Consider the following 19,489-nt stretch of genomic DNA (forward strand, 5'->3'; position numbering starts at 1 on the left):
AATAACTACTTGTGATAGTCAAAAAGTGGACACAGCCCAAATATCCATCAACACATAATGAATAAATGAACTGTGGTAGGTCCATAAGTGGAATAATATTCAGCCATAAAAAGGAATGAGGTGCTGATACATGGTACAGCTTGGATAAACCTCAAGAACATTATGTTTAGTCAAAATGAAGTCTGTAAAAATAAAAATAAATAATTTTTTAAAAAGCCATATGTAAACTCATATATTGTATGATTTCATTTATATGAAATACCCAAAAGAGTAAATCCATAGAGATGAAAAGCAGATTGGTGGTTGCCAAGAGCCACAGGGAGAGCGGAATAAGAATCAACAGCTTAATGGACACAGGATTTCCTTTTGGGGTAATGGCAATATTTTAGGACTAGATAGAGGTGGTAGTTGCATAACATTGTGAATGTACTAAATGCCACTGAATTGTTCACTTTAAATGATTAATTTTATGTTATGTGAATTTCATCTCAATTTTTTTTTAAAAATGCTACTTATGCCTTTAACATTGAAACAATCCAGAGCCCAAAAGTCATCTCTTCTCCACAAGTCTGGTTCTGAGAGCTTTGCTTATTGCCCAGGGAAAAGAAAGAGACTGCAAATTTGGAGCCAATGCAATGACTCATCCTTTAATGAGGACTATTTTGAAAAGAGGCAACCAAAAAGCCAGGTCAGGCCATCTGCAAGAGATGTATTTAATTTCAAAAGCAACTTGTTCTAAGTTATGGTATCTTTCATGCATTCAATTCCAGAAATATTAGTGTTTTTTAATACCTCCCCCACACCAACTGTAAGATCTCACAGCAGCTTTCTGGATTTGCAGCAAGCCCCTGATTTCTTCTGAACATGTTTGGCCAAAGTCTTGAGTGTCCCTACCTGACATATGGAGAAAAATTGCTCTACCCACTGCTGTACCCATTCTCTAAAAGGTCTTCCCAAATGACATTCCCTGTAGCAGTCATGCAAATGTGCGGATAAGGTAAAGTTACATTTGGAGGAACTATTTCCACTTCAGATGGACAAATGCCAGAATCTTCAATTCAGTGCTCTGGGTGCCTGAGAGCAAATAAGTCCCCTGTGCCTCCCACATGGAGTCTTCCTCTTGCTTCTGTCTCTGTCTGGTAGTCCAGGGCTAGTAGGGCAGTTTGTCAGTGTTGGGAATCTAGATTCTTCCACATTCTCTGCTCACCCTAGAATGTCATCCTTATCCATATAATCCAGGAAGATTCAACACCATGTCCACCTCTGGCCTGCAGGAAAAGAAGGGAAAGAGTGGAGGATAAATCCATTTCCTTTTAAAACACGAACCAGTAGGTTTGCTCTACACCCATGTGTACAGCCTACCCATGCAGGGACTGGAATTCAAGGACTTCCAGGTATATAGGGTAGGGTTAGGAGCATGTGTTCTTTAGGACCTTGTATGGCTGTTTCCTTCTGCAAATGGAACTAACAATATATTGTCTTCAGTGAAGACTGATTCAACTTTGCATATAGAGGAGCCAAAGAGAGATTTCAGCTCTGTATTCATGGTATCAGTTTGAGAAAACAATTTGATACTTCCTTTGATTATTGTAAATATTTGAACTTAAATCACACACACAAAAAAAAAACACGAACCTGGGAATTTCACATAACACTTCTGCTGATATTCCATTAACCAGAATCTAGTTGCACCATCAAACCTAGCTGCAAAGGAGGCTGGCCACGTGCCCAACTTAAACTTCTATGACTTAAAAAACAATGGAGAGAATGGACGTTGGGAAACTCAGCTGTGACTCAGCCCCACTAGCCAACTTGGCATTGCTTCTCTCACCAATATTCCCTTCATTGTCATTCAAAATGGTGGGTTTGTGCCCCACCTCTGAGCCTTTACTCACATTCTTCCCCAACAGGGAAAGTTCTATCCACTTCTTTACACCTGTACTGCCTTCATGTCCCCTCATGTCACATGTCTTCCCCTGAACCTTCCCTGACAACTACAGCCTACAAAGATTTCCCACAGTGTCCCCAACATTTATGTTTTCATGATGCATCATGCTGTTGTTCAGACCTAAACAGTAGACTTCTTAAGAACAGGGCCCTTATTGTGTATTTTTCTGGCATCTCCTGGATCTCTAGTGCTGAACACAAATATATATTTAACAATTATACTCTGAAATTAATTGAATTTTATCAGTAGAATATGTTGAATGATTTAGGACAATATTCTTTAATCATGGTATTTTTCACCAGAATGGTCTTAATTGATATTTCCTAACACACACACACACACACACACACAACTTCCCAATTCAAGAAACAGGCTTTATTACATAGGGTTTTTTTCACTTGTTTATTGAGCAACTTTGCATCAATATTACCTGCACAATTTTCAAAATTAAGTAGGATAAACATAACCTAAGCATTTAACTTAGGACCTGGTACATACCCAGTACTAAATAAAAGTTCAGAGAAAATAGTCAAGAGTAAAGTATAAGCATAAACTGAGTTAGAGCATTTAAAAATTACTACAATAGGAACAGCAAAGATTCTGGTATTAGATTTTGTGGTTGAACTTTGGTTCTTTGCCTTACTCTTCACAGGGTTGCAGAGTATGAATTGAATTGACTAATGTGTGCTTGCCTTTATCTACTCTCTCTCAGTACCATGTGTATCCTTCTGTACTGCAATTGGTGATACTGGGGCTTTGGAGGCTAAAAATTACAAATTCCCTGGCAAACCAATTTTCAATTCTGATCTGCAATTGGCAGGTACAGTTGGAAGACTAGAAGGCAGGAGAGCGGAAAGGACTCCATCCATGCTTGCACCTTGCTTTGTACAACTACAATTCTAGCATCATTTAATATTTTTAGCCTCAGGGTCAAGCCACTGTTCTATCTCCAGCCACACAGGACCCCACTGGCAGCCCCAGTACCAGATACATGATGACCTTGCAGCAGCTCAGCTCCTAAGATGGCCCTTCCTCTGCATTCCTAGGTTCTTGTTATGCCTCTTTACTTCTGTCCCTCCAGCCCTAAGATTGCTTCCTGTATTTATGAATTTCACTTTTCCCTTTTGGATGTTTCAATACTTGTGAAATCCATACACTGTATTAAATACCCTCGGTTGAAATACCTAGCATAATTTCAGTTTTTTCTGATTGGATTTTGAATGATATGGAATGCAATGTGCTAAATGCATTTAGACTGCCCCCAAAAATATTAGTTCTTCTCTAGGTGAACCCACTCTGTTGTGTTGAAGAAGAATATATAATGCAAATAAAGATATAGCAATTTTTTTAAAATTATAATTTCCTTTCAACATTCTAGTGCACTCTCCATATTCCACAAAGACACTGGCTTTCAGTCTTAAGTATGAATCCATATCAACATTGAAGTCCTCAAATATGAAGATGTTCATGTTCATCAGGAACCTGAATTTCAAGGGATAAGTCTGACTTAGGTGCTGTTTTAATAAGTTCTTCCTGTAATTATCATTTGCACTAAAGTCTGAATAGGTCTGATTTAGATACTCAGACATAGTACATTAGAGAGTATGATTTCTTAATGCCTCACAGGCAGTACAATGGTACTTACTTATTGGTATATCAATAAATGTTGTTTGATAATGATGTTGACACTTTATCCCAGTTGCCAGTTGAACAGTCCTTGTTTCAGTGACATCAAGTTCAGACCAACTTGAGCTGATTGCCTACCATTGTACTAGATGTTTCTTAACTCCATTGCAGAAGTGCAGAGGACAGCAAACTTCCATGGATAAGTATGGCAGAATCAATGATTGCTCTATTAACATTAGGGAATGTACCAACACCAGACACCACCCAGAGAAAATTAAAGCCTCATCATGGGAACACCAGAGGGCAGACAAAAAGGAGATGCCACAAACCCTCATCACAGCATCTGTCCCCTTGACTACTCTCACCTCTTCTCTTTCCATTATTCATTCTACAGCGAGATAATTGGAGTAAAACCTGAGACCCTTAACAATATTGCTCATTTCATCCCCTGGTTCTCTCATTCAAGCCCCACACCAATGTTCCTAGATCCCACACAGAACTCATGAATATTGAAGGAGTCTTGGTCTTCACGGGAGAATCAAGGCACTAGGTTATCATGAAGTCCTATCCTCTGCAGTTACTGTTTTACCAAGTGAAATCCAGTCTCATTGATAGACTTCCAAATTCCATGTCAACTGAGAAACCCAGGGCAGCCAGCGAAGCACAAGGAAACAAAGTGCAAAGTGCCAGGAGGGGTTAGTGTGATATGCTGGGTAACTGAAAATAGTAAGATTGACCTTATTTGTTATTTGAATAAATAAATCAGAGCTTACACAGCCAAGTGGTACACTTTTCTTCCAACCATGCTGCCATGGCTCAACATTCACAAATTGTCCCTAGGGCCTGTTACAAATTTTTCAGAAAATTCTCCATGGCCTCAAATACTCCTCCATGAGTGAATTTTTTTTTCTTTTTTTGAAACAACTAAAATCATTTGAAAGTAAATCTGACTGCCAAGTGTGTGTTAGAGCTGGGAACACCATTATTTGGTCAAACCACTGCAACCAAAGGAAACCAGGAGTGGAGGAAAGTATATTGACACTTTATCCCAGTTGCCAGTTGAAAGTCCCTTGTTTCAGTGACATCAAAATCAGTTCAACCTTGAGTTGATTTGCCTACCATGGTACTAGATATTTCTTAGTTCCATTAAGACATAAAGGGTAGAGCAAACTTCCCTGGATGAGAAATTTTGTAAATACAGTTTTCAAAGAGGAATTGCAAACATTGGAAATGTTTGGAAGACGTTATGGTTTTTCATGATGACTATTTTAAAGCTTTCATTCTGCATGAAGAGATCAAATACATGTTTTTGCTTAAATCATTGTCACTTTATAATGTTATATTCACAGAAGTTGTTCTCAATTCCTTCTCTACATATGAACCTTACCTGACCACGATGTCTTCCTTGTCTCTCATAACCAAAAGCCAAGAGATTATCTGAAAAAGTCATGGATTTGATGAAAAGATCGGTCTGCAAATCTGTGCCTCAACTACTTATTCTTTCTCTAATGTTGAGCAAGTTGCTTAAACTTGCTGAACTTTGGTTTTCTTATCTGTGTAATATAAGAATGATACATAACACAGTCACATATCCCTTAACAGTGGGGTTGCAATATGAGAAATGCCACATTAGGTGATTTTGTTGTTGCATGAACATCACTGGGAATTGTATTCTGCATATGGCAGATTAATAGACATTTTCAAGAACCAACTTTTCTCCAAAATTGTAATTATACAATATACTATCCACCTCTCTTCTTGTCAAAGAGAAGGAAATGATTTATCTTTTTATAGCACAGGATCATCCTCATGAACACCTGATGCAGTATGGAGGGGTGGCTCAGGCTAGACCCACCCTTTGGCTTTTCTGTCTTTTTGACAGCAGGCATTATCTGGATATATGGTCTTGAGATGGAACACATTCACCAATCTTGGGAACAGGTAGACATTCCAAAACCACCAATGTTCATGACAGTGATCACATCTAGATAGAGACCTGGGTTCTTTGGTGGGCAGACCTGGAGGCAGAATGTATTTCAACCATGTAACCTAGAATAACTTCCCATCCTGAATCTCAGCCACCTCACTGTTTCAGTGGGATAAAAGCAATACTTTACTTGTAGAGGAAAATAGATGTCAAATGCTTAGCATACCATTGGCAGAGAGCAAATGCTCAATAAACATCACCTACTATTATAATTGTTCTTATTATTATCACTAGCAAGCAAAATCTCCAGGAAACTTCGACTTCCTCTTCACAATACTCATAAACACCCCTTTTTATGAATTTTTGCTTCCACCTGTTAACAAGGCTGATAGAAAGCCTTGCCTACTTTTCCTCCCATTATCTGATGGACTTTCAGAGAATTTGAGCCAAAGGAGAACTTGCAATCATTCTGCTAAAAGTCAACCCAACCATTCTCATGAGGATCAAGTTTCTCAAATAGCCCAAAGGCCACTCAGAATGGCCTTATCCGCACCTCTGTGAGCCAGGCAAGTAGCGACACCAGGAGCAGGAAAGGGTTCTATGGACCAAATACCTCTGTAAGATCAGGTCATCAGGCCTTAACTGGTGATTCTCAGTGGCAAAAGGGCAGGCACTGGAAGGCCCCTGAGCCTCTCATCTGGCACCATTCACAGCAGTAAATAGAAACGTGTTACAGAGCAATGGTGGCTACGTGAATCTGAAGAGGGTGCGGGAGCCTGTGCCGCTCTCTAAGTGGTTATTTTCTATCTTGTGTATCCTGTGGGGGGTTAATTAACATCCCCAATGGTATACTATTCTGGCTGTGTCATCACTTGGGGATATAATTTAAGGTCACTCTGAAGTTAAGTGAAGACAAGAACAACAGCTGCAGCCTTTGTTGTATCCAGATTGGGAGCTGCGGAGCCGGCCCCAGTCCTGCACTTCATTATGTGCAGGCACCGTTAATAAGCCAACAATGGGCAACTGAACCAGCGGACAAGTGCTTTCACTGAGCATGTGCCACTGAGCTGGGCTCCAGCCTTTGTGTCTCCATCATGGCTGACACAGGCCGTTCCCAGGGACTCACTGCCTCCAAAGGACATTCCCAAGTCTCAAGATGAAGGCCAGGTTGGGGACTATGAGAACTTTTCACTTTTTATGTCTCCAGACCTCTTTTCCCTATTTACATATCTGCACTTGTAATTAAATTCATCGTTGCACTTTCCTATAAAGTTGAGAGTACACCAAATTTTAACAAAGCAAGTCATATTTTAAATGCATTGGGTAAATTTGAAATTATGTTAGTTCTCTATCTCCTTGTCACAAAGTATCCCAAAACACAGTGGATTAAACAAAGCTAAATGTTTATTATCCACACAATGTCTGTGGGTCAGGGATCAGGACCGCCTTTGCTGGCAGTTCTGGTTTGGGGACTCTCAGGAGGTTACAGCTAAAACATCAACAAGGGCTATGGTCATCTAGAGAACCTGTTTCCAAAATGGCTCGCTCACATGGCTGTCAGGTTGTGCTCCACCTGTGTACCTCGTGGTCCTGTTGAATATCCTCACAACGAGGCAGCTGACATCCCCCAAAGTGCCAGGGACTGGCAGAATTTGAAGATCTCTGCAACGTGAAAGGGAGGAAATTGGAAGACTTTGCAGATTGCATGTGGCCTACAGGAGCCAGCACACTGCTGGACTTGTAGTCCTGCAGGAAACCCTTACCGGTGCTGACTGGGATGTCATGAGGGGTAGGTTCCAGGGTAAGGATAAGTTACGCAGCACCCAGTTCTAATTCGGTCATCCAGGCACAGCTGAAAAGACTCCAGGACAGGTGAAAGGAGGGCAGTGTGTTTGCCTGTATGAATCCTATTTGAGGGATAGTTATTGACTTAGACTATGGGGAATAAGACCGTGGGACAAAGGCCATCACTCAGTATCCCACACAGTGCATGCAATGGGGAGGTGCCCCAACCCAAGGAAAGAGAGTAGAAGGTGCACAGACTTCCCAGACATTGGCTGCAGGGTCCAAGGAGAGTCTATGCGTGTGGCAAGAGATGATGACCTACTGTGCTCAGCTGGCCCAGAGGACTTTTGCAGAAGATGGCAGTGATGCAAGAATGAATGAGAAGCTTCTTGCTGGGAACCTCCAGGGCCTCCCATGAGAACAGCAGCGATCACCCAGATGACTGATGGGGACAGGAAGGAGCCTCCTAGGTGGAGAATAAGCCTGTGCCACTGTTTGAAGTCTGTGGAGGTCAGAGGCACAGCATTCAGAGCTCAGTCTCTTCCTCAGAGGGCAATGTCACCTCATGGTTACAAGGCAGAAGGCTGGGTTGGGGCAGACATGTTCAGGTTTGTGCCCTGGTTATGTCATTAACAAGTTGTGTCTTCGAGAAGCCCCTTATTCTCTCTTTAGCCTTAGTTTCCTCACCTGTCAAAGGGAAGAACAATATCTATTTCACAGGCCGGCACTTTAGGTAGAGGGGAATGAGGGAGGGGAGGGGGATGGACGTAGGAAGGGTAGTAGACTAAATCGGACATCACTACCCTATGTACATATATAGCTATAAGACCCGTGGGATTCTACATCATGTACAACCAGAAGAATGAAATTATACTCTATCCATGTATGATGTATCAAAGTGCATTCTACTGTCCTGTACAACTAATTAGAACACATAAGAAAATAAAAAAAAAGAAGAAAAAGGTAACTGAGATAAAATACTTAACACAGTCCCTGGTCTCTAGGAAAACAGTCAGCAAATAGTTGCTATTTTTATTGTTACTATTTTTTACAAATGTTGTGGGCAGCTGCTACCAGGCTTTGTTTGGCTTTGTTGCCCAGCATTTCTTCCTTGGATAAACTGCCCCCCACCCGCCCACAGGGCTCTGGTAGTCTGCTAATCCAAGGACCAGGACCGTTACTGACAGGGAAGAGGCAAGTGACCAAGCCCAGCCAATAGATGCTCTCTCCCAGGGATTGGAAGCCTAAACACAGACACACAGGAAGTTAGTTCACGCTGAGTCACCCCGTGGCAGGGAATTCCACCATGACTTCCCGGAGCTGCTCCTGCTGCCTCCCTCCCAGGGTCTGGTATCCAGCTCACTCTTCCGGTGTCTGAGCATGGCCGGATCCCCCAACCAGGCCCCTCAGGGGCTTCGATGACTCGGGGTCATTTTTTTTGTTTTATTTTTTGTAGTCCAGTATCCCCACCTGACAAAACCTCCACAGGGCACAGTACCATAGGAGTGAGGGGACACAGAGGCTGGAGAAAAGGATGTGACCCTTCCACATCCTTCTCTCTCCACATCAGGTTATCAGGGCAGCTTCTCTGCTGCTAATTTTTTTTTTTTTTTTTTTAAATAATGGTAATACATATGTCAAATAAAAAAAATAAAGTTGGAGTATGTTTGTAGCCATCTGGAAAGATGGAGTTGGGCCTATATATGAGGGTATATTCTAAATTGATCAAAGATTTAAAGGTAGAAAAGAAAATCTTAAAGTTGCTAGAAGAAAACATGAAAAATAAAGGGATTATATCCTATTTATAATTTTTGAGTGGGGAGAATCTAATTATAGTCCCAGAATCTATAAAATAAAATATTTATAAATATTACTACATAGGATCGAAAACTTAGCAGAATAGTAAGGACAAAAGAAACTCCCCCTGCCCCCCAAAATTGTAGCATGAACAATCATTTTTCCTAAAATGTAAAGAGCTCTTAGAAATCAACAAGGAAAAAGTCAAAAGCTAGTAGAAATGTGGGGAAAGGACATAATCAGAGTCTAGAGAAAAAGAAAAATAAGTGACTCATATATGTAAGAGATTCTTAACTTCACTCATAGTAAGAACTTTCTGTGAGATTTCACCAACTTCTTTTTTATTTTGTTTGTTTTGTTTTTCTTTGTTGTGTTTTTTAAGACAGGTTCTCTGTATAGCCAAGCTGGTCTTGAATTTTCCTGCTTCAGCCTCCCAAGTATTTGGGATTACAGGTATATACCACCCCACCAATTTTGACTTCACCCTTCTTTTGAATGTTATTATATCTAATATTGTACTTTTAATTTCTAAGAGCTCTTTCTTGTCTGATTTTTATAGGATCCTGCTTAAATTTCATAACTTGATTATCCTTTTGATCTTTTTCTACTTTCTTCAAATTCTTTCTTGACTTTTTCCAAGTTTCTTTCTCTTCTGCATGCAATCAATTTGTCGACCTCCAACCATTCTTAAATGTCTTCCAATTCCTAAATCCATTCTCTCTTGGAGTTTTCAGATTGTTGATTTTCAAAAATAATTGTAAAAGTAATACATGAATGTGTTCTCATTGCCAAAGATTCAAACAATAGGAAAGTATACTGAGAAAAATGCAAAAGTCCCCACTCACTCCCACTCCTGTTCCCAAAGTAACCACTGGCCTCAGTTTTGTGTACCAAGAGGACATTCCACCACACAGACCGATTCCTCCCCAGTCAGTGCTGAGGTTTTCTGTGTGTGTGTGTTTGTGTGTGTGTGTGTGTGTGTTTTGTGTTTTAATTTGTTCATTTGATCTATGAGAGTTATTATTTGAATTAATTACCCAATGTTTAAATATTAGATAACATTCAAATCCAGATTCTTAAATTCTCTTAAAAAAAGGGGGGGTGGTGGCAGGGGATATGTCTGACAACACAGGACCATGTACCCATATCATGAAAGAGTATGTTTTCTTCACTTCTCCTAGTCCCCAATTGACCTATGCTCTCTTATATTACTTGCCTGGGTCCTGTAAGTGTTGGAGTGGGTAACCTCCAGGTTAAGGTGTTGGTGATGTGTGCTCTGGAAATCGTAATGCTTCTATCATTCATCAGATTAGTCTACCAGGTACATAGGAAGGCCTTCCAGACAGAAGCACAATAAGAGGGAAGGCCTGCCTTCCGAATGACATAGAGAACAGTGGGCTGGGGTAGACTAGAACCTGGGTCAGTGAGGTGGACCTAGAAGACAGGACGACCTCACTAGCTATAGATGACACACTGATCCCTGACTTCCCTGAGTGATATTACTTCCACTGATCTCCTCAAGATAGATTCCACAACAGCAAAACACACTTTTTGACTTCTGAGTGGTAGGGTAGGTAGACAGTTAACCGAGGTAGGAAACACTAGAGACATTGACCTGATACAGGGAGTGGACGCTCAGGGTGAGCTGTCCGTTGCCATGGCTACTGCATCATGAATGGTTGCCACTAGCCCTCACATTGCTGATTACCAAGGTTGACTCATCACCATTTTCTCTACAGTCAGGGACACAACCCATTATGGCCATCTGTCCCTAAGCAACATCCCTCATGCATCAAATGCAAATGGATTTGGGGGACATATAGCTTTGATCATAGAGCTTTGATCTCTCTGTACAAGTCTTCTATCTTATTTAACTGGTAATGACCACGAATTCACTTATCCAAGGCAAATTATGATTTAATTCCAGATGAATGCTAAAGAACACTGATGTTATAAACTGAAAAGATTAGGGGATATCTGGTAAAATCATTTCTGTGGTCAGGTGCTTAGTTTTAAGAATGCATTATGTATTTTCCAGAGGAAGAGAACATTGCTGGCCCATTTTAATTTGCTAACATACAGATAAATTTTAGTGTCCTTGTTTCAAATCTTCCTTTTAGTATCTGGGATGGCCTGGGGAAAAGGCAGTTGGCCAGAGTTCACCATTTGTTCAAGTGCTTATAGAACCCAGGGCAAAGGGCTGGCGCCTCTGCTGGTCTCCAGTCCTATAAAGTTCTCCAGGGACACTTTTCACAGAAGAGCAGTGTGACCCCTTGTTTTGGCCACTGTCTTCTCCTCACCCCACCTCCAACCTTTCTTCCCTTTTCATGCCAGCCACACTCCCAAGGGCCCTATAACTAGTCCCTTGTTGGCCCTCAGCTCTGAAACCTGTACAGAGATCATAGAAACAATATTGAGGCCACCATTAAAGTTTATTTTGTTCCCAACAAGACACCAGCCTTTCCTCCACTAAATTGCTTCACTAAATTGTACTTGGGCAATAAAAAGATTGTCTTTGAACAAACAGTCATCCTGAGCAGAAGTAAAGAGACATGTCATGGGGAATGTAGGGTGTCTCCAGGTACCCTCGCTGGATGTTACTTTAGGAGAAAAAAAAGGAGAGGAGGGAGGAGACAACTGAATGACACTTCTCTTTCTTCTGTCCTAAATTAGATGTATTCCAGTCTTTACTTTTATCTAACACTGCAATAATAATTTCTCTTGTTTGCTTCCCATGATTGCATAGAAAAATGGAATTCTGCACCACGATTGAATCTAAATACTAAAATCATTTAAGATCCACTACTCCTGGGACACCCCAACAAAATGTAATAAGTTTCTCCAAATGTGACCTAATTATAACTGTCCTTTTAAGTTTTATTTCCCACCGGGACCAAATGTCTGCAGCTAAAAATAATTTTTGAAACAGGTCCATGTTGCCACGAAACTTTCAGAGTCACTTAAATGTTATCCATCTTCCTTATGTATTTTACTCTTCTATTCCTGTGTGATAAAGGCCAGATGGCCAGGCCAGGAGAGACAGGAAGCCAGGTCATACTTCAGCAGGAACAGGCTGGGCCAGCGACATCGTGCCAGGCCACACCCACCATCTGACTAGGCCAGGGGTCAGGGTGCCACTTATTCACTGATACTTGAAGGAACATGTGACCCCATATCATCCATCCTCAGCCCCTAGTGAAGCCTTCGATGCTCGGTTGTCAGTACTCTGTCCTGCTCTCCCCACACCCCAAAGAACACCAAGCTTGAATGATTAGAGCTGTGCTGTGTGCCAGGAAACATTGCTGTGGCTCCACATGCTTTAACATGCTCAGGTCTCAGTCCCCCTCCGTCTCCATGGTTCAAAGTGTTCACACTCTCCTTCTAATGTCACTTGCAGTAAATCTCCTTTTAAAGGCAATCCTGCTGGGCGTGGTGGTGCACACCTGTAATCCCAGTGGCTCAGGAGGCTGAAGCAGGAGGATCTCGAGTTCAAAGCCAGCCTCAGCAAAAGTGAGGTGCTAAGCAATTCAGTGAGACCCTGTCTCTAAATAAAATACAAAGTAGGGCTGGGGATGTGACTCAGTGGTCAAGAGCCCCTGAGTTCAATCCCCAGCACCACCCCCCCAAACAAAAAGGCGATCCTGTTTTTCTAAATGAAAAAGCCTACTCTGTGATTAGCCAGCATCCCTTGCTTTATTTACCCTGACTTGGCTAGACCTGGCTTCTAACTGTGCGGTTCTCTAAGGACACTTTCAGAAGTGGTTTCCTTTTCAACCTCCCTGTTTCACTCTCTTGAAAAGAGCAAAAGATGAGGGTCCCTCTGATCTAAGGCCACATGCCCTGAGGGTTCCTCTGATCTAAGGCCACATGCCCTGAAGGTTGTGTTCAGAATCAGACCTAGGCTTGACTCCCAGCTCCACATCTGTGTGGCCTCCACCAGGTGTGTAGACTTCCCAAGTCTCAGTTTCCTCATCTGTAAAACGGGGATGATAAAAGTGACTTCATGAAGTTTTTGTAAAGATTAAAATGGAGATAAAGAATTCCAAGCACTTAGCACAAAGACACTGGCATGTGGAAAGCATTCAGTAGATGTAAGCTATTATTAGAGCACTGGAATAAATCCCTTCTTCCAGCTAAGATAATGCCATTAGTACAGACAGAAGATGCTATTTCTGCTTGTCAGAGGGTGTCAAAGGGATTCAAGCCAAAGATGGCTACAAACTAAATGACCTGAGTCCTCTGAATGCTTTTTCCTCCTGGTTCCAACTCATAAGAGAAGTAAACAGCTAAGAAAAGAGGGAGACTGCAGCCAGGATCATACCCAGGAGGACTGATAGGAACCCACCAGCAAAAATAGGCCATTTCCAGCACTTTCTCCAGTCTGAAAAAGAGAAGCTGAGTTTGAAAATGAGCAGATAACATTTTAAATTTCATTCTGGACATACACATTTATTCTGTGTTAAATCATACCCTGGAACCCCCACTGAGGGGTGGGAGGAATGAAGGCACCAGTTAACCCATGTTTGAAGCTGGATCTGAAATGCCAAGTCTGATGTCAAGAGCTCTGCAAAATGACATAGACAGTCTCTGAGAGCTCCCCACCCAGCCGTGCCAAAAAGCACTGCCGGCTTCTACCCAGAGAGACGAGAAGAAAAGAGACCAGAAAAGAAGATTGCCGGCCAGGAGCAACAAAAAACAGACTAGTAAAGACGAAAGCTGAGGGGGCCCCGCTTGGCAATGACTGTGAGGGAGATCAGGATGCTGGGAGAGATCAGGAAGGGGTGGGATATATATGTATATAGCCATGCCCAGCTGTTTTATTTCCTGCGCTAGGTGCCCCGAGATCTGGAGCCAGAGGAGATTCCATCTCCACACAGCATCTAGCAGCATTTCTAGTACAAACCACAAGAAGATGGTTGGCTGGATGCAACGGGGTAGAGCTTACATGTAAGACACATATAATGGAAACCTAAGAACCCTCCACTAATATCAATAAACAGAGTAAGTAAATATATTCTCAAAGGATCCCTGAAAAAACTCATATTCCAACCAATATGATCCTTAAAAAAAAAAAAAAAAAGAGGGTCAGTATCACTGTGTTGTTCTTGCCAGGTACTTATGCACAAGTTGATCAAGCCTCGCACAGTCTAACCAGAGTCCACTGGTCTAGATGTCAAAGTGGGCTAGTCTCTACCTTCATTTTTCTTCCCACACCTGTGTGCATAGGGCTATCAGCTAATCGATATGAAGCCAAAGGGCCGGGAGCAGATCCAGAGGGCTCCATCCCGTCAGAAGTCCCCAAGCCCACCCCAGAGCTGTACAGACAACACCCTGGCAGCTGCTCTGCAGATCAGGAGTCCTGGCTGTGGTGGCCCAGGAGTGACCCTCAACCAGCAAGGATGAGCTAATGGTCCCCATATTTCTCACCCCTACCTCACAGTCTCTCAGAAGGTCCTCAGGGTAGAAACTACTCCTTTACCTTGTTTTACTGGTTTGCCTCCCTCTGCATCTCCCTTCCCCCTCCCTTGCTGTGCCTCTGGGGTCACCTGCTACTTTCCTTTCCTAGGGTTGCCATAAGGAACAACTACAAACCTGGTGACTTAAGACAATAGAAATTCGTTTTCCCCTCAGTTTTAGAGACCAGGAGTCCACAATCGAGGTGTTGACAGAGCTGTGCTCACTCCGAAGTCTCCAGGGAACTATCCCACCTTACTCTTCCAGTTTCTGGTGGCTCCAGGTGTTCCCTGGCTTGTGACTGCCTCCCTCTAATCTCTGCCTCCATTTTTACATGACGGCCTCCTCCTGTGTGTCTTCTCATCTGTCTCTTCTAAGGAAACTTGATATGAATGCAGGGCCCACATGGTTTGATTCAGGAATATCTCATCTCAAGATCTTTAACTTAATTACAAATGAAAAGACCCCCCCCCCCCAAATAATGTAACTTTCACAGGTAGCAGAGGCTAGGATACAAACATATCTTCTGGGGGCCACCATTCAACTCATTGCCAAATAAACAACTCCATACAAATTCTGGTCCCAGGTTGCTTTTAGCAGAACCTAAACAAACCAGATGGAAAAGGAACTGCAGGTTATCCAGCCCACACCTCACTACCTCTCATGGAAAACACACCCCAAAGCTCATAAATTATACCAAACTTCAGGCCTGATGTAACATTCTACCCCCAGGGTTTAGCGCCTGGTGTCTAGCACATAGTAAAGGCTCAGAAAAGCATTTGATGAACGAATGGTCACACCAGCAGATTCTTAGGTGGAGAAGTAAACCTTCATCTTTTTTCTTAACTTTTTTTTTACAGCTTTATTGAAGTCTCACTTGCATACAATAAAATTCATCCCTCATTAAGTGGCCAATATAATGATTTTTCATAAATTACTTGTAGAGTGTGCATTCAGCACCATAATTTAGTTTTAGGACATTCCCATTACCCCAGAAAGTTCCCTCATGCTCATTTGCAATCCCCACTTCCACCCCAGCCCCAGGCAGTCACTGATCTGCATTCTGTCTCTATAGATTTTTCCTTTCAAGAGCTTTAATGCAAATGAAATCATATGATATGTAATCTTTTGCTTCTAGCATCTTTCACATTGCATGTTTTTGAGGTTGATCGAGGCTACAGCAAATATCAGTGGTTGGTCCTTATTGCTGAGTTGCATGCCATTGTATGGCTATGCCACATTTTGTTTATCCATGAACAATTGAGGTACATTTGGCTTAATTCCAGTTTGGGCTATTGGGAATGACATTGCTATAAACAGCCACATACAAACCTGTGTGTGGTCATATATTTTCATTTCTTTTGAGTAGATACCAAAGAACAAAATCCAACTTTTTATTTTGAAAATTTAAAAATCCATAATACAACGGAAAGACTGATACCTTATAAATCCTTTACCTCTATTCCTCAGTTGGTAATATTTTGCCATATTTGCTTTATCTCTCTGTATTTTTATCAACTATTGAAAAGAAAGTTGCAGACATCACATTACCCCCCAAATAGGCCGATCTCCGACATTATCATGGCAACTTTTTTCACCATTGTTTTGAAGTTTCTCAAAGCTGTAGAAAAGTTGAAAGCGAGACACACTGAAATGAACCTCGTCTTTGCTGTGATTTGTCACATGACTTCAGTGTGTGATTTGTCACATGACTTCAGTGCTCCTCTTTCTCAGATCCTCTCGTTGCCACTGCTCCTACAATATTTGTGTTGGGCTATTCTTGGGGCACAGTCATGGAATATCCCTGACTTGTCATGCTCTTACTCCTCCATTGTTTATCCCCAGAGTTCTCAGCGCTGGTTTTGCAAGACTCCAAGGTGCCTCTAGCGTCTCATCCTGAGGCATATTACAAAATTCTCAGAATTCCCCTCCCCTCCATCGGAGCTTGGCTTAGATGTCAGTTTCTCAAAGATCCTTGCCCTCCCCATGCTGTTAGAAATTTCTGCCATCTCCTTTCTCTCACCCATATTTCCTACCCCTTATCCTGCTGTTTTTCTTCTCCAAAGAATTTACTACCATCTAACATGGGGTATAGTTCATGTATTTATTGTATTTATTAATTGCTTCCCTGCACTTGAACATCATCTCTCTAAAGACCTAGATGTTTGTCTTTTTGGTTCACTGCTGTATTCCCAGGTCCAAGAATTATGCCTGGCATATCAGGTTCTCCATAAATACTAAGAGAAGGAATGAATAAATGTGCACCTATGTATATGTTGCATGCACCCTTGAACCCTCAGGAGAAACAGGGACAGACTGACCCTGAGCTACTCCTTGCCCCCAGGAGGTCCAGGGAAGGATCCTGGGTTTAGCTGTGATTAGCATTCTGAACCCCAGTAGAAGACTTGGGAAAACCACCATCTCCTTTAAAACTATAAAATGACCCCTCCCCCACTTCTGTGGATTAGACCAGAAATTCCAAATAGGAAGTTTCCCGAAAGTTTTCTAAAGAAAGATATTTTTTTGCCTCAGAGAACAAGCAAGATCAAGTAACTCTCCAAGGACCTGGATCTTAGCCAGCCCTGATTTCCTGGAGGAGGCAAAGACCACACCCACTATGTCCTTAATAGGCCCTTCCTGGAAGGCTGCACCTGCTCGCATGGCAGTTGGCTTATACCCAGCTGCCCATCCTGCCCTGCTGGTCCAAGGACTGGCATGGCCCAGGAGGCTGCTGGGTGATGTGCTCTGCCTGCTCTTGAGAGCCTGAATTAGGAACTAGAGAGGGTCCTGGGTTTAGTGGAGTAACACCAACAAGAAACAGAGGCTCTGAGTCAGAGGGCGTGCTCAATGAGGCGGTGAGCAGGCAGAAGTCATGAGGAGCATAAGGTAATAAAAACTAGGAGACAGAAGAAAGCCCTTCAAACAATAGCGGGTGGGTGAAGAATGACAGGCAAATTCCTCCCCTGAGGTCTCTTGAGCTGCCCTTGGATTCAGGATGACATGTAGTTCCAGTACTTTAGAGAGACCTCACTAGTCCACAGATTCTGTTTTCTGGAAGTTTCCATCACTCTCACTGTTTTGCAGTTTTTTCACCACAAATCTCATCACTTAAATTATGTTGAGTGACCCCTTTATTCCTTACAACCCAATGACTCCAAGCAAAACAGAAATATGTGAGAGTTTATTGTGTACCAGGGCCTGTAGGGAAAGACAAAACTCCTGGAGGTGGTCCCTCCAGACCAGGAGCTTACTTGTCTTCACCCATGCTTTCCCTCACAGCATCTCACCCCCTTGTGGTGGTCTACAACCTTGCCACCCCACATGTGGCCCAAAACTCACCCACATGGGCATCACCCAGGAGACTGTCAAAAAGTAGAATTTGCAGCCCCACCTCAGGCCTGCTCAACCCAAGTCAATCATGAGGACATTATGGTTTGAGGACCCCTCCCCCACTGCCCTCCTCAGCAATAGTCCCAACTTTTCACTTCTGGATGCCCATCTCTCACAGATTCAATAACCCACATTAATAATTCAATGGTTCTCAATGCTATTGGCAGAAGTCTCGGCCTGTAAAGTGCAGGCTTCTCAAAGCTACTCCTTGGCCTCTCCCTTTCAGATGTCTCTCATTAGATTTTGTTTGCTGTGCTGTTGTAAATGCTTGTCTTCCCACCCCCACCCCCCCAGAGATTCATCCTGTTTTGGTAAAATCCTGTTGAGTAAATCCAAGGATTAAGAGAATCTGTTCTCCTATCCCCTTCTTTACAACAGCGGATGATTCCTAATGAGCATTTTAACTGCATTCTTTCAACATACCGTCATCCTTGAGAAGTGTACTTTCAGGTTCCAGCTTGTTTTCATCTCAAATACTGGAGAAAGAAAAATACCCCATCAGGAGATAAAACAGTAAGAAAGAAAATGCAACTGTTTTTCCAGGAGGGATTCATGTTTCAGGCTCAGTAACCATATGCCCTCACCGTGTGCACCATGTGGGTCAGTTGCTGGTGCCTTCAGGATCAGTCAAGCCCACCTGCATTCATAAGCCTGCCCTGAGGTCCTCAGAAGGGGATCTGGAATAAGAGGAAGACTCTGGTACACCTCCCTCTGGTTTTTCCATCGTAGCCTCCCTCCCTCTCCCTCTCCTTCTTCCACTTTTATGACCTTTATTCATATTTCTCTCCTTGCAATAGGGTAAGTTGAAGACTGACAATGGGTCACACTCTGTGCTGGGTCCTAGAGATACAGATGCAGCCATAAAAAAAGACACACACAGAATCATACAAGGAGACAGACACAGGACCCAGCTCAGAGCATTTATGTCCTAGTAGGGGGAATTGCAAAATCAATCATCAACCAAATATCTTCAGTTATTAAGGATTATGTAGGTGAATTGCAGGGTAGTAGCAGAGTGTATAATAGAGGCTTCCATGACAAAACAATGTCCAGGCCCAAAGGGTGAGTAATGGTGAGCCAGGGGAAGAAAGGTGGGAGCTAGCTCCCTGCTCCCTACCTGGCCTCTTCCCCAGCCCAGCCAGCCCAGCTCCTGGATTGTCCATGGAGTGCCCCTGCTCTGACTTGGCACCTCCAGTTGTTGACTCCATCCTGACCTTGCCCAGTGCCTCGCAGTGCTGACAGCTCACAGCCAGGGCTTGGAGACTTGCCTCTATTCTTGTCTCTGTCTGACCTTGGCCTGGGCCATTTTCCGCCCCATTTCTCCCATATTGGTGCTGACAGCCCACAGGGTCCCCACCCAGTTGGGTGGCAAGAGACGTGATGGTGTCACTTTCCTTTCGGTTTATTAGAAAGCATTTTCTTTCCCAGCAGAATTAGGTTTGCTCTGGGGGCTGAGACAATCATTCAGTTCCATGCAGGGTGTATGTTCATGGGGTGGCCAGCGCTCGCACAGAAACAATTCATTTCGAACACAGCTGCATCTTCTCATTGTCAAGGACCCC

General features: G+C 42.8%; 1 long non-coding RNA gene across 2 annotated transcripts; it reads right to left on the reverse strand.

The window, feature by feature from the left end:
• Window positions 1–626: 626 nt before the first annotated feature.
• Window positions 627–19,099, reverse strand: LOC124967355 (uncharacterized). Of its 2 annotated transcripts, none has more exons than XR_007105517.1 (4): window positions 19,045–19,099; window positions 18,512–18,604; window positions 18,351–18,403; window positions 627–1,268 (listed from the first exon to the last, which is right to left on the reverse strand). It is a non-coding gene; the product is annotated as an uncharacterized LOC124967355 (long non-coding RNA). The 2 variants fall into 2 exon arrangements; XR_007105518.1 differs by lacking the exon at window positions 627–1,268 and adding an exon at window positions 7,619–7,973.
• Between the last annotated feature and the right edge of the window lie 390 nt (window positions 19,100–19,489).

The sequence above is a fragment of the Sciurus carolinensis genome, chromosome 1, assembly GCF_902686445.1.
Source record: "Sciurus carolinensis chromosome 1, mSciCar1.2, whole genome shotgun sequence".
Lineage (NCBI taxonomy): Eukaryota > Metazoa > Chordata > Mammalia > Rodentia > Sciuridae > Sciurus > Sciurus carolinensis.